This window comes from Rhinoraja longicauda, chromosome 1 (assembly GCF_053455715.1).
Source record: "Rhinoraja longicauda isolate Sanriku21f chromosome 1, sRhiLon1.1, whole genome shotgun sequence".
Lineage (NCBI taxonomy): Eukaryota > Metazoa > Chordata > Chondrichthyes > Rajiformes > Arhynchobatidae > Rhinoraja > Rhinoraja longicauda.
Genome location: NC_135953.1, coordinates 105,476,211 through 105,491,877, shown reverse-complemented (window position 1 = coordinate 105,491,877; position 15,667 = coordinate 105,476,211). Strand labels below are relative to the sequence as shown.

At 47.9% G+C, this 15,667-nt stretch overlaps 1 protein-coding gene across 4 annotated transcripts in view; it reads left to right on the top strand.

Annotated features, from left to right (window-relative positions):
- csgalnact1a (chondroitin sulfate N-acetylgalactosaminyltransferase 1a) overlaps positions 1-15,667 on the top strand; it is a 172,102-nt gene that overhangs the window by 14,400 nt on the left and 142,035 nt on the right. For 2 of the 4 annotated variants that reach the window (XM_078403910.1, XM_078403880.1), the window contains exon 1: positions 12,655-12,757. The exons of the other annotated variants lie outside the window; for them this stretch is intronic. The gene's annotated coding sequence lies outside the window, so the exon portion shown is untranslated. Of the gene's footprint in view, positions 1-12,654; positions 12,758-15,667 lie in introns of those variants that run through there. 4 annotated transcript variants of the gene reach the window in all.

The window sequence follows — 15,667 nt, the reverse complement described above, 5'->3', positions numbered from 1 at the left end:
TTCAAGGCCAATTATGGATGAATAGATCCAAGCCTTGCCTGTGACACCCACTTGCTGTGCATAAAAAACAAAATACCACACTCCTATCTTAAGCAAAAATCAAAGTGCTGGATGTACTTGGCAGGCCAGGCAGCATCTGTGGAGAGAAATGGTGAGACAACATTTTGGGTCAAAACTCTTTTCCAAACTGATGTCTTCTCCAATCTGAAGAGAGGTCCTCACCCAAAATGTTGTCTTTTCCTCTATAAAATGTTGTCTAACACATTGAGTTCCTCCAGCAGTTTGTTTCCTGCAGTCATTTGTACCTCCGGTCTTCTATCATAAAGAATCCTACATCCTGTTAAAATAATTCTACATTGGCTATTTCTAGTCATTTCCTTGTTGTATAAATGTATGGCAATATTACTAAGCCAACTGAACTTTTCATTGCCGTCAGCCAAACTTCCACAAGCAGTTGATTCCAATCTTGCCCTCATATCTTCTACCTCCCTCTGTAACTTGTTCATTCCCACTGCAAAACGCATTTGAGTTCAAAGATAGACACAAACTGCTGGAGTAACTCAACGGGTCAGGCATTATCTCTGGAGAAAATGGATAGGTTACGTTTCCTATCCATTTTCTCCAGAGAGGAACGTCACCTATCCATTTCCTCCAGAGATGCTGCCTGACCCGTTGATTTACCCTAGCACTTTGTGTCTATTTTTGCTATAAACCAGCATCTGCAGTTGCTTTTCAAGATATTTTTAATTCATTTGGTTTCAATGTTTGCTCTCTCATTGGTTATTCATTAACCCAGTGATTGTTATCATGAATGATTTTTTTTTCCACATGCATTATTTACTGGTTCTTAATAGAAGATCCTCAAAAAGCTGACTATTTTCCATTCATACAGGGTAGATGCAGGGTACACAATGATTAACCTTTGTATTCGTCGCCAGAGTTTTAGACCATTGATTGAGAGATGAGTTCAAATACCACCCTGGGGAATTTAAGTTCAAGGAATTAAGTAAAATATGGAATTGCAAAAAGGGATAGTCTCAGTAATGGTATTCTTTTGTAAAACCCACCTGGTTCTCCTTGGAAGAAATCTAACAGCTTTCCTCCGTATGGTTGAGGAGTATTTTTATTTTCACATTAAAATAGACAATTCCACATTTTCACGATTGCACGAATACAAAGTTGCATGAGGAGAATGAGGTGGAAGCCAGGAGACATGAAATGGAGAAATGGTAATGGAATGAGATAAATGGGTGTTCTAAATATTTATTATGAAGATGTTGAATATTTAAAAGCACCCGGGAGCAAATCCACCCTCAAGTGCATTGGATAAAAGTCCACAATTTAGTGTAAACATTTCTAATTTATTCCAAAAATAAGCTAATTTGCCTCCCTCTCAATGACTGCCATTTAATTTAAAAGTACAAATTATCTCCACACTTCTTCCTCTCCACATCAGTCCATTAGAAATTACATCTCATTTGAACGAGTTCCGCCCTCGATCCTTTTCCTCTTCCAGACTTTAAAGTACAGGAACACTCATCTCTCTTCCTTGTTGTTTCCCCTCTCCAACCACAGGCTTTCAAAAGACTAGATTCTATTTATATCTGCCTTTTATATTACTGGGCTTGATAGAACAAAGTACTGTTTTATTGTACATGGCAGTGACTCAGTATATGTATAAAGCAAATTGATGTATAAAAGTTTTTTTTCCGACGGTTTACTGCGACTCTGACTAATAGCTTGTCATTTTCTCAGTGTCTAGTTGGAAATGACAAAAAGAAACAATGTGATCCTACACAATTATATACAAATTGCATTGAAAGTACTCCAGAATTTGCTAAAGTTGCCATTTGTTTCAGCAAATCAATTTTTTTGTGAAATGCTCCAGATTATTAAAAATATTAAGCGTTATTCACCAATCCTCTCATTCTGGTGCTGAACAAGACTGCTTGATTGGTCTGACCCGAAACATCACCTATTCCTTTTCTCCAGAGATGCTGTCTGACCCGCTGAGTTACTTCAGCATGTTGTGTCTATCTTCTTGCATGTTTGGTCCTTCATTTCTATTTCTGCACAGCTAAAGGATGAAGTCCAAAATTCACACTAACCGTTGCAAAGGTTACAAGTTGATTAAGGTGGATTCTGGAGCTCATTACTCAAGGTTAATTTTTACTGCTGGCATAACTTAAACTTCACACTTATCCGCAACAACCTCCAAAACTATCCTGAGTGACCTGAAGGCAGTTCGTCGTTGTCTACAACCTCGTTCTGGCAGCTCCTGCGATGGCGCTGGTACCAAACTGTAACGGCTCTGCTGTTCCTTTGGATCGATCAACGACGTGGAGAGGGGGGGGACGTGCTGCATGGGCAACAGCCTGCCTTTCATATGACATCGCCCAGGCTTGCATCCGACCACAGATCACTGCAAACCTACACCTACAACCTGGAGAGGACACTCCAGCTTCACCTGCGGCGTCTAAACACACAACAGAGACCACATACAAATGTGACCTTTGCGATGGAGACTGTCACTCCCGCATTGGTCTCTTCAGCCACAAGCGACGCTGCTCTAGCCAAGGTGTGGAGCAAGCAGCCAACTAGGATGCATCACCCATGGTCAGCCATGACCGAGGGGGGCCTAAGAAGTAGACTGCTTGATTGTATTCATGTACAGGAAGGAACTGCAGATGCTGGTTTATACTGAAGATAGACACAAAGTGCTGGAGTAACTCAGCGGGTCTGGCAGCATCTCTGAAGAAAATGTATTCATGTACAATAGTTTATTTTGACTGGATAGCATGCAAACAAAAGCTTTTCACTGTATCACTGTACACGTGACAATAATAAACAAACAAACAAACATGGTCACAGGGGGCAGGCGTCAACAGGCTACACCACAAGTCAGGATCATACTTGATCACTGATGATATGAAGAAGCAGCTCTACTACTTTGCATTCCAGTCGTTTGCCCTCTCCTCTTTCACCCTCTCTTCCTTTGTACGTACCCAAACCTTTCAATCAGCATCTGTAGTTCCTTCCTACACACTTTCCTTTTCACCCTCTGTCTTTAATCCTGTTACAGCTAATATTTTCTCAATGAAAATTATATATTTTTTTACTCCGCAATAGCAAAAGTTTCCAGCCATCTTCCTCCTTAGGAAGTTCAGCAGAAATGCAGGGAGTTCCTCTGTCCTTAAAGTGTTCGGACGAGCTGCAGATGCTGGATTAAACCAAAGACAGACACAAAAAGCTGGAGTAACTCAACGGGTCAGGGAGCATCTCTGGATAAAGGAATAGGTGACGCTTTGGGTCAGAACCCTGCTTCAGACTGAGAGTCAAAGGAAAGGGGAACTTTCCCCTGACTCTCAGATTGAAGAAGGGTTTCGACCCAAAACTTCACCTACTTCTTTTCTCCAGAGATGCTGCCTGACCCGTTGAGTTACTCCAACTTTTAGTGGTTTATTATAAACCCAGACTCCCACAGCTATCTAGACTACACTTTTTCTCACCCTGCTTCCTGCAGAGACTCTATCCCCTACTCCCAATTCCTCCATCTATGCCGCATCTACACCCAAGATGAGATGTTCCATACCATACCAAGGTTCCTCTCTTCCATCATAAATGAAGCCCTGATTAGGGTCTCCTCGATATCCCGCAGCTCCGCTCTTGCTCCCCCTCCCCCTAGTCACAACAGGGACAGAGTCCCCCTAGTCTTCACCTTTCACCCCATCAGCCGTCGCATACAGCACATAATCCTCTGGCATTTTCGCCACATCCAACGGGATCCCACTACTGGCCACATCTTCCCATCTCCACACATCTGGAGTATTGTGTACAGTTTTGGTCTCCTAATTTGAGGAAGGACATCCTTGTAATTGAGGCAGTGCAGCATAGGTTCACGAGATTGATCCCTGGGATGGCGGGACTGTGATATCAGGAAAGATTGAAAAGACTGGGCTTGTATTCACTGGAGTTTAGAAGGATGAGAGGGGATCTTATAGAAACATATAAAATTATAAAAGGACTGGACAAGCTAGATGCAGGAAAAATGTTCCCAATGTTGGGCGAGTCCAGAATCAGGGGCCACAGTCTTAGAATAAAGGGAAGGCCATTTAAAACTGAGGTGAGAAGAAACTTTTTCACCCAGAGAGTTGTGAATTTGTGGAATTCTCTGCCACAGAGGGCAGTGGAAGCCAAATCACAGGATGGATTTAAGAGAGAGTTAGATAGAGCTCTAGGGGCTAGTGGAATCAAGGGATATGGGAAGGCAGGCACGCATTATTGATTGTGGACAATCAGCCATGATCACAATGAATGGCGGTGCTGGCTCGAAGGGCCGAATGGCCTCCTCCTGCACCTATTTTCTATGTTTCTATGTTTCCACCTCTTTCCCCTTTCCACAGAACTGGAACTCCATGATCAACTCATCCCTTCCCACCCAAACCACCCCCTCCCAGGGTACTTTCTCCTGCAACCACAGGAGATGCTACACCTGTCCCTATACCTCACCGCTTGACTCCGTCCAGGGACCCCGTCAGTCTTTTCAGGTGAGGCAGAGTTTCACTTGCACCTCCTCCATCTAATGCATCCGCTGTTCCAGGTGTGGACTCCTATATATCAGCGAGACCAAGCATAGGCTCGGCGATCATTTCGCTGAACACCTCTGTTCAGTCCGCCTAAACCTACCTGATCACCCGGTTGCTAAACACTTTAACTCCCCCTCCCATTCCCACACTGACCTTTCTGTCCTGGGCATCCTCCATTGTCAGAGTGAGGCCCAGCGCAAATTGGAGGAACATCACCTCATATTTTGCTTGGGCAGTTTACACCCCAGCGGTATCAATATTGATTTCTCTAACTTCAAGTAACCCTCGTCGTCCCCCTCTCTCCATCCCTCCCCCCTTCACAGTTCTCTGACTAATCTGACTGTCTCATTTGCATTTTATCTCTGTTTGCCCTGTTGTTACCTTCTCCTAGCTAACAATGATCTATTCTACATTTTCCTTGATCTACATCCCCTTTGTCTCATTTTTACACCATGCACTTCCTTATCTCTGTATTTCCCTCTGCCGTGACTCAGTTTGAAGAAGGGTCTTAACCCGAAATGTCACCCATTCCTTCTATCCAGAAATGCTGCCTGTCCCGCTGAGTTACTCCGGCATTTTGTGTCTATCCTCTGTCCTTAAGTTTGTTTAGTGCAAACACCACTGGAAGAACAGGCATTAGTGATAAATGTGTAGGAAGGAATTGCAAATGCTGGTTGTACACCGAAGATAGACACAAAATGTTGGAGTGACTCAGCAGGACCGGAAACATCTCTATAGAGAAGGAATGTGTGATGTTTCGGGTCGATGACTATTCATGAGCTGTTTTCATGCCCCTCTGTATTTGATACAAAATGTTAAAATTGTCCAAAGTGTTAACATTTGGGAATTTGATTTTTTAATCTCCGATGACGATACCGCGATGCCAGTTTACAATGAGGTATTTCCTCTTTCAGAAGGCTACAACAATCCCTCAGCAGCACATAAATAAGACCATGGAAGATGTTTGGTATCATGTCCAATACTACTGAAAATTCAGACCGAAAATGCCGGAAATACTTAATAGGTCAGGCAGCATCTCTAAAAGAGAGAAAACTGTCTGGAGTTGAAGAGGGGAAGAAGGTTGGAGAGATAGGGTACTAGGGTGAAGGTCAATGTTTGGATTCACAAGATCACTAGTAATAGGATTAGAAATAGGCCATTGGGCCAATCGAGTCTACTCCGCCATTCAATCACGGCTGATCTCTGCCTCCTAATCCCATTTTCCTGCGTTCTCCCCATAACCCCTGACACCTGTTCTAAACAAGAATTTGTCTATCTCTGCCTTAAAAATATCCACTGACGGCCTCCACAGCCCTCTGTGGCAATGAGTTCCACAGATTAACTACCCTCTGACTAAAGATGTTCCCCCTCACCTCCTTTCTAAAAGAGCGTCCTTTAATTCTGAGGCTATGACCTCTGGTCCTAGACTCTCCCACCAGTGGAAACATCCTTTCCACATCCACTCTATCTATGCCTTTCATTATTCTGCAAGTTTCATTGAGGTCCCTGTAAAAGGATGCCACTCGTAGGCAGAGTCTTTTACTATATATAAGTTTATTCATAACACTGCACATACATTATGCCCTAGCTGTCCGTGGTCATCACTGGCACTAGAGAGCGAGCTGGAGGTGGGGAAGTTACAATTATACCAAAGACAATGGGGAGTGGTTAGTAGTGGTGAGGTCACTATGTTAAAGGAACATGCACTGATCTACATCCTTCCTCTTGGAAACAAAGTGACCACGGCTCATGCGCTAGGCTCAAACTACAAACAGACTACTCGTACACACCGTACCGGACAGGCGGCCTGACCACTCTCCCAGAGCGGGTGCGCAACCCACCATCCCCGCCGGTCGAAGGAGCAGCATGAACGGGTGCGGGTACAGAGGCCGGGGAACCAGGGGAAGGAGGAGGACTGGGAAGCGATGCACGCACAGGCGAGGGAGGGGTAGGTAGCTGGGGCGACTGCGGATGTACCGGAGCAGGAGGCACATCAGGCACCTTGTAGTGGACGGGAGGCGAATACGGGATCGCGGGGGGCGGTGCAGGTTCGTTTACCAGCATCAGGTGCTGGCGGGTACGACGGTACACGGTACCCTCGTAGTTGACCAGGTACGACCGCGGAGAGTCAGCATTGCCGACGACCACGGCCAGCCGGTGGTGGCCGGAGGACGACTCCATCCGGACAACCTGGCCAGCGAACAAAGGTGGAAGGGGACGGGACGATTTGTCAAAGGAGCGCTTCCGAATGAGCTGCTTCTCAGTGATGCGCTCCCTGACAGCGGCAGGGCTCCGAGCCGTGGGTTTCAGGGATTGCTGGGAGACGGGGATGGGGGGTCTAGTGGTGCGGGACAGGAGGCGCTGCGCAGGGGAACCGAGCGCGGGGTCCCGGGAGATGTTGCGGAGGTTGAGGAGGGCAAGGTACAAGTCCGAACTGTCAAGCCGGCAACGTTCCATCAGCTCCTTAGCGCTGCGGACAGCGCGCTCTGCAAGTCCATTGCTTTGCGGGTACTCGGGGCTGCTGGTGATGTGGCGGAAGTTCCAGCGATTTGCAAAAACAGCAAACTCCGCGCTGGTAAACTGGCTGCCGTTGTCGGACTGGAGAGATGCCGGGGAACCAAAGGTCGAGAAGTGGCGGCGAAGCTTCCCGATGACGGCAGCAGACGTGAGGGACGGCAGCAGGTCCACCTCGAACCAGCTTGAGTAGGAGTCCACCAGGACCAGGTAGTGTTTGCCACGCCACTCGAAAATATCGGCGGCAACAGCCGTCCACGGCAACTCGGGAGCCGGCTGCTGCAGGAGAGGCTGACGCTGCTGATGAGGTAATAGGCTGTTGCAGGCAGCGCAGGCGGAGACCCTGTCCCGGATCTCCTTGACCATGCCAGGCCAGTAAAACTGTGCTTGGGCCTGGGATAACGTGGCCTCCACCCCTGGGTGTCCGTTGTGGGCGGTGTGGAAGTAGTGATCGCGCAGCGCAGCCGGCACCACAACCTTGTGACCCTTCACCACCACACCCGCGTGCAGCACCAGTTCATCCCGAACCAGGAAGTAGGGCACGGCACCAGCCGGCAGGGAAGACCGTCGTTCAGGCCAGCCACGGCGGATGACGCCCGCAAGCTGTTGGAGGTCCGGATCCGCGGCAGTGTGTGTGACCAGGGACTGCAGCTGCCAAGATGGAACAATGTTGACGTTCAACACCATCAGGTCCGCCGATTCGTACGGATGGCGGGAAATGGAAGGTAGTGGGGCGCGGGACAGAGTGTCTGCCACGAACATCTCCTTGCCTTTGCGGTACACGATTTCGAATTGAAAACGCTGCAGCTGCAGCATCATTCGCTGCAGGCGGGACGATGCTGCGTGGATGGGCTTGTTTAAAATCGAGACCAGCGGCTGGTGGTCAGTTTCGATGGTGAAAGTTTTTCCCAGAACGTAGTCTCTGAACTTGGAGCAAGCGAACACCACGGCAAGGAGCTCCTTCTCAATCTGCGCGTAGCGCTGTTCAGCAGGGGTCATTGTTCGAGAGGCATAGGAGACGGGCAGCTGTCGGTCGTCGTAGAGCTGCAGGCAGGCAGCACCCAGGCCGAACCGAGATGCATCGCAGGTGAGGACAATTGGCCTGTTTAAGTCGAAAAACCGCAAAGTCGGGGTCCGCGCGAGTCTGGACCTCAGGGCTACGAAGGCCGATTGGTGGTGAGGGAGCCAGACCCAGGCATTGTCCTTCTTGGTCAGCTCTCTCAGGGGGGCACTTAGTTCGCTGAGGTCGGGTATGAACTTACCCAGGTAGTTGACCATGCCCAGGAAGCGCTGCAGGCCGGGCACGTCAGTGGGAGCGGGCATTTCGGTGATCGCCGCCGTCTTCTCGGGGTCTGGCTTCAGGCCCCCCGCCGTGAAAACGTGGCCTACGTAGGTGACTTCCGCAACGCGGAACCGACACTTCCTTCGATTAAGCTTGAGGTTTATCTCACGAGCCTTGTCCAGGACTTGGCGGAGGTGTCGGTCATGCTCAGCAATGTCCCTCCCGTACACCAGGATGTCATCCACGATGATGGCGCACGGCAACCCAGCAAACAGCTGCTCCATCGTACGCTGAAAAACCTCGCTTGCCGAGTTGATACCAAAAGGCATGCGGAGGAAACGGAACCTGCCGAACGGTGTGCTGAAGGTGGTCAGGAAGGAGGAACGTGCGTCCAGCGGGATCTGCCAAAAGGAGCTCTTGGCATCCAGGACCGAGAAAACTGTGGCTGGACCGACCTGTGCCGCGACGTCCTCCACCGTCCGCATGGGGTAGTGCGGGCGTTTAATAGCCAGGTTCAGGTCCTTGGGGTTGATACAGATCCTGATCTCGCTCGCGTCCTTCTTGGCAGCGACCACCATGGTGGAGACCCACTGGGTGGGGGCACTCACCTCCTTGAGGATGCCCAAGTCCACCATGCCACGTAGTGTGGACTCCACGCGGCCCTTCATGGCAAAAGACACACGGTGGGCCGGTCTGACCACTGGGTCGACCCCCGGGTCCACAACGATCTTGTAGGCACAGGGCAGCTTCCCCAGGACGTCATCAAATCGGTCAGGGTACTCGACCAGGGGGTCCATGGGGGCCTGCACCAGGTGGATGTCGCGGTGAAATGAGACCAAACCAAAGTCCTGGCATGCACGGGCGCCCAGCAGGGTGACGTTTTCAGATGCTAGCAGGAGGAACGTGAGGGGCCGAGAGGTATCCAGAACAGTACAGACAACCGTTGCCTTTCCCACGGCAATCAGAACGCCTCCCCCATAGGCATGGAGGCGGGAGTTGTCAGGAGTAACCCTCTCCCCCGAATTTATCTGCTCGAAGAGGCCCACAGACATAACATTGGCAAACGCCCCAGTGTCGACCTTGGCAGGGAAGGAGTGTCCATTGACTGTAACTTGCACGGATGGATCCGTTATCAATGCAGGTGCTCCCAAGAGCGAAAACACCAGAGAGTCTCCATGGGAGGAAGTCGTATCTGAGCCATCGAGGACCTCATGTTGGTACCGGGAACCGGTTGCGTTATCGCTTGCAAGGTTGTTTAGACTCCCTCTAGGAGCAGGGACAGGTCTCCCACGAGAACGACAGGCTGCAGAAAAATGGTTCTGCTTCCCACATGAATTACAAGTTTTGCCCTGCGCTGGGCAAATGTTATACCTGTGTGACGAGAAGTTGCAGTTTGGGCATCTGCGAGGGGTGGCCATAGTGGGCGCGGAGGGGGCGACCCTGGGCTGTGGGTCATTCAATCGCCGGCGGCTGGTGAAATTTATGTCCTGGGGGGCCGGCCGGGATACTGAGCCAACAGCAGAGGCCATTCGTGCGGCATGTATTGCGTCCGTAAGCGACAGGTCAGGCTTCATTAGGAGCTCATCCCGCAGCCTAGAGTTTAGGAGACCGTTGACCAGGACGTCCCTGATCATCTCGTCGGGTGTAATCGTTTGAAGGCGGCACCGCCGAGCCATATGTCTTAAAGATGCAATAAAGGCGTCAACGTGCTCCCCTGGAGTCTGACGCCGCGAGAAAAATTTAAAACGTTCGATGATATTGTTGGTGGGTATGTCGCACAGGGCAGTGAACTTAGCAATGAGACATACCGGGTCGTTGCGGTCCTCTGGAGGGACGAATTGGAACGACGCATAGCGTTCCATTGCCTCCGGACCAGCCAGGTTGAGGAGCAGGTGGGCTTTTATCGCAGCAGTCGCATCAGGATGGGCAATGGCTATATAGTGTTCGTAGTCCCGCTGGAAGACAGTCCAGCGGTGCACGATGTCCTCATCGAAAACGAGCGTGTCCGGACGACGACACGAGGAAGACATGGCAAAGTGGAAGGAGGGGACACAATTGGGAGAAACAAATAATAAAATAAAAAACCGATAAACAGGAGGCGCAAGTCTACCGATCTGACACCATGTAAAAGGATGCCACTCGTAGGCAGAGTCTTTTACTATATATAAGTTTATTCATAACACTGCACATACATTATGCCCTAGCTGTCCGTGGTCATCACTGGCACTAGAGAGCGAGCTGGAGGTGGGGAAGTTACAATTATACCAAAGACAATGGGGAGTGGTTAGTAGTGGTGAGGTCACTATGTTAAAGGAACATGCACTGATCTACAGTCCCCCAGCGAGTAGAGGCCCAGTATTGTCAAATGCTCATCATATGCCAACCCACTCATTCCTGGGATAATTCTTGTAAACCTCTTCTGGACCCTTTCCAGAGCCAGCACAATCCTTCCTCAGATATGGGGCCCACATTTGTTCACAGTACTCCAAATGCAGCCTGACCAGTGCCTTATAGAGCCTCAGCATTACATCTCTGTTTTTGTATTCCAGTCCTCTTGATATATATTCAGGATTCTCTCTCCATTTAGAAAATAATCAACGCCTTTATTCTTGTTACCAAAATGCATGACTCCACACTTTGCTATATTGAATGAATTTCATCTGCCACTTTTCTGTCCACCCTCCTAACCTGTCCAAGACCTTCTGCAGAGTCCTTGCTTCCTCTCCACCTATCTTAGCATTATCTGCAAACTTGGCCACACATCCTTCAATCCCCTTTTTCAAGTAATTAATATACAACGTGAAGAGTAGCGGCCCCAGCACCGACCCTTGTGGATCTCCACTAGTCACTGGCAGCCAAGCTAAAAAAGCGCCTTTTATTGCAACTCTTTGCCTTGTCATCAGCCAATCCGCTATACATGCTAGTATCTTCCCTTTAATAACATGGGCTCTCATCTTCCCTTGCAGCCTGATGTGTGGCAACTTATTGAAGGCCTTCTGAAAATCTAGGTAAACAACATCTACAGCCTCCCCTCCATCTGTCCTACTATTAACTTCCTCAAACTTCCTTGAATTGATTTATTGAAAGATGTAGCATGGAATCAGGCCCTTTGCCCACTGAGTCAATTCATCATCCATTCTGCAATTTACAGAAGTGGAGGGGGGAAAGAAAGAGAGGGAGAAGGAGAGGGAGAAGGAGAGGGAGAAGAAGAGGGAGAGGGAGAGGGAGAAGGAGAGGGAGAAGGAGAGGGAGAGAGAGAGAGAGAGAGAGAGTACCCACAATAGTTCAACTAAAAGTTAAAAAAGTTGGGAAGGCTTTGAACATGTTTTTTCCCAGTGTGGAAATGGCAAAGATTCAAGGGCATGGCCTTAACGTTAGAGGGTGGAAGTTTAAAGGAGATGTGTGGGGTATGTTTTTTTGGCACAGAGTGTGGTGGGTGTCTGGAATGTGCTGATGGGGGATAGAGGTGGAGGCTTTTAGATAGACACATGGGCATGCAAGGAATGGGAGGGTATGGGTCAGGTGCAGGCAGAGGAGTTTAACGGCATCATGTTTGACATGGACATTGTGGGCCGAAGGGCCTGTTCCTGTGCTGTATTTTTCTTTGTCCGATGGACCAGGCAACATCTCTGGAAAAGAAAGAGCGTTGACAATTATAACAAACCAAGCCAAACCAGTCTGGGATCTTTCCTCAAAAGAATGTTGTTGGCAGTAAAATGTTTCGGGTGTTTCGGAATGTGTAAGGTACAATATAAACACAAATCTTCCTGCCTTTACAACACTTGTCTTTCTGTCTCCTTCCCATTTTAACAGTGACAAGAGCAATAGAATGCGCCGAATTGCGATCAATTAATTTAATGACTCTGGAGCTTCCGTTTGTTGGCCGTCTTGGTCTCAACATCAATCCCTTTCCTGGCCGCTGGCTCTGCTAATAATGGTCTTTTAAGCAGCCTAAGGAGCCACGCCGTACTTACAACTGTGGACCTGGTGAATCAAAAGCTGCTTCGGTTGTCCTAAGTTTACCGTGTGCTAGATTAGACGTGTAGAGTTCAAAGCTAAAGTAAAATTATAACATTATGAACGCACATTGCTGCTCCCTCAAACAATGAATAAGCTCATGAGGAAGAGCGAGTTTGAACTCCCAGAGTGTGGGTGTGGCAACGATGACGGAATCAGCACCCGGGCTCTCATTACGCTGCTGCCTCTTGTAATAAGAAACACCCTCCTTCTAAATAGCAGCAGGACAAGAGAGACTGCTTTTAATATTTCACCAGGCGTTTGTTGATGCCCTCTGGATTTTTCTTGCATGTTGGTTTTAACCCAGCGTTTGGCAAGATCTACACGGGATTTCATTTCGGAATAACTGTTCCGCAAGGTAAGTGGTTGGTTGCAATGATATATTCTCCCTTCTACCATAAAATCTATCCCAAACTCCAAACCGTTAATCACTTCAGTATTGCCGTACCATTTATTTTTTTGTATCAACGGTACATGACCGGATAAATGTTAGGTAAGAAGGTTAATGGTTTTATTTATCTATCCCTGTTACACCTCCCTTGTAATATTGAGCGTTGGAGAGTCACAGACTATTTGTGTTCATGTTTAACGGCGTCGCTAGTGCGTTGGTAAAGGGGTAGTGTTTAACAAGACAATAGCTTCTCCTGTAAGTGTGGAACACAGCAATTCTACATTGTGTGACTCCATCTCCTGAAGGCTGATTTTTATTTTGCTGTACATTTGAGAGCAATCCTGAAAAACAACAGAATTTTATTTCCTGTAGTTTAAAAAAAAAAATCATATCCACAGCATCATAACTTTACACTGTGACCGGAGGTTTCATTGTAAAGGCTGCCAGCACTCGCTCTTTCACTGGTGTATGTATGTTTCTGCTTGGGAAGAAATATCAGAAGGTGGATTCATGGTTAAGAATTGGTGAATTGTACAGAATCAGTGGGGGGGAAAACCGAAGGCTCTGCACGTGTTAAATAGAAGTTAGACACACTGCGCAAGCAGATGGCGAATGTATCATGCTGCGAGTTACTAGCTAGCATACAGGACCAGCAACCACTTAACGTAGCTGGATTTATAATATAATACCAAAACGTGATGGGAAATAAAACTCTGAATCTTTTATATCCGTTTCGTAGCTAGACAGAGTAGGATCAATTCTACCCTTTGGTCGTGGTAACGACAAGCAACGGAGAGAGTGCGAGAGAGTGCGATGACCAGTATTATTAACTTGCCATTGCTGCAACACATTTGTGTTTCAAGAAGTTGAGGTGCGGGACAGTGTAAACACGAAGGAAGCTGCCAGCTGGAAGATGATCCGATGTGGCATCTCGCTTTGCCTGGCACCATTTCTAGATCCATTGACCTACCGTTATTTTTGTTTAAAAAAAAGAAACTGCCACACAAGCTAGGCAATTACTGAGTGAGTGGCCCGGAGAGATAGGATGAAGTGTAAATAATTTTCAAGACACTTTATTTTTGTCATCGTCGCCACTATGCAAAACATAAGCGCTGTAAGGCTCTGTTTTATGTAAAGCAGTTTTATCAATGAAACCATGACACCAATACTAGAGAGGACACAAGGAACTGCAGATGCTGGAATCTGGAGCAAAACAAATCTCGAGTAACTCAATGGGTCAGTCTAAAGTTTAGTTCAGAGATACAGCGCGGAAAAAGGCCCATTCGGCTCACCGGGTCTGCGCCGACCAGTGATGCCCGCACATTAACGCTATCCTACGACCCACTAGGGACAATTTTTTTTACATTCACCAAGTCAATTAACCTACACAATTAACCTACATACCTGTACGTCTTTGAAGTGTGGGAGGAAACCGAAGATCTCGGAGAAAACCCACGCAGGTCACGGGAAGAACGTACAAACTCCGTACAGGCAGCGCCCGTGATCGCGATGGAACTCGGGTCTTCGGCGCTGCATTCGCTGTAAGGCAGCAACACTACCGCTGCGCCACCGGTCCCGACCCGAAACGTTGCCAATCCATTCCCTCCACAGAGGCATCCTGACCCGCTGAGTTATTCCAGCATGTCCGTGTTTTGCGAGCAAGGGCATAACCGTTTCATGACCTGACTGCACAGAGCTGAATTAAATGTATCAACACATTAAATTAGGGCATTTTTTGGCCACAAGCAAAATCCATTCACTTGGGTTTTCTGATCTTTTTGTTGAGATGTCATAGAAACACAGAAAAATAGGTGCAGGAGTAGGCCATTCGGCCCTTTGAGCCAGCATCGCCATTCAACATGATCATGGCTGATCATCTAAAATCAGTACCCTGTTCCTGCTTTCCCCCCATATCCCTTGATTCCTTTAGCCTGAAGAGCTAAATCTAACTCTCTCTTGAAAACATCAAATGAGTTGGCCTCCACTGTCTTCTGTGGCAGAGAATTCCACAGATTCACAACTCTCTCGGTGAATTTTCTTTCTTCCTTATCTCAGTCCTAAATGGCCGTCCCGTTATTCTTAAACTGTGACCCCTGGTTCTGGACTCTCCCAACATCGGGAACATTTTTCCTGCATCTAGCCTGTCCAATCCCTAAAGAATTTTATACGTTTCTTTAAGATCCCCCCTCATCCTTCTAAATTCCAGTGAATGCAAGCCCAGTCGACCCATTCTTTCATCATATGTCAGTCCCGCCATCCCGGGAATTAACCTGGTGAACCTATGCTGCACTCCCTCAATAGCAATAATGTCCTTCCTCAAATTAGGAAACCACAATTGCACACAATACTCCAGGTGTGATCTCATCAGGGCCTTGTACAACTGCAGTAGGATCTCCTTGCTTCTAAACTCAAATCATCTCACAATGAAGGCCAACATGCCATTAGCTTTCTTCACTGCCTGCTGCACCTGCATGCTAGCTTTCAGTGACTGATGTACAAGCACACCCAGGTCTCGTTGCACCTCCCATTTTCCTAATCTGATACCATTCAGATAATAATCTGCCTGTTCTTGCCACCAAAGTGGATAACCTCACATTTATCCACATTACACTGCATCTGCCCACTCGCCCAACCTATCCAAGTCACACTACAGCCTCCTAGCATCCTCATCACAGCCCACACTGCCACCCAACTTTCTGTCATCTGCAAACTTGGATTTATCACATTTAATTCCCTCGTCTAAATCATTAATATATATTGTAAATAACTGGGGTCCCAGCACCAAGCCTTGTGGCACCCCACTAGTCAGTGCCTGCCATTCTGAAAAGGGCCTGTTAATTCCCACTCTTTGTTTCCTGTCTGCCAACCAGTTCTCTG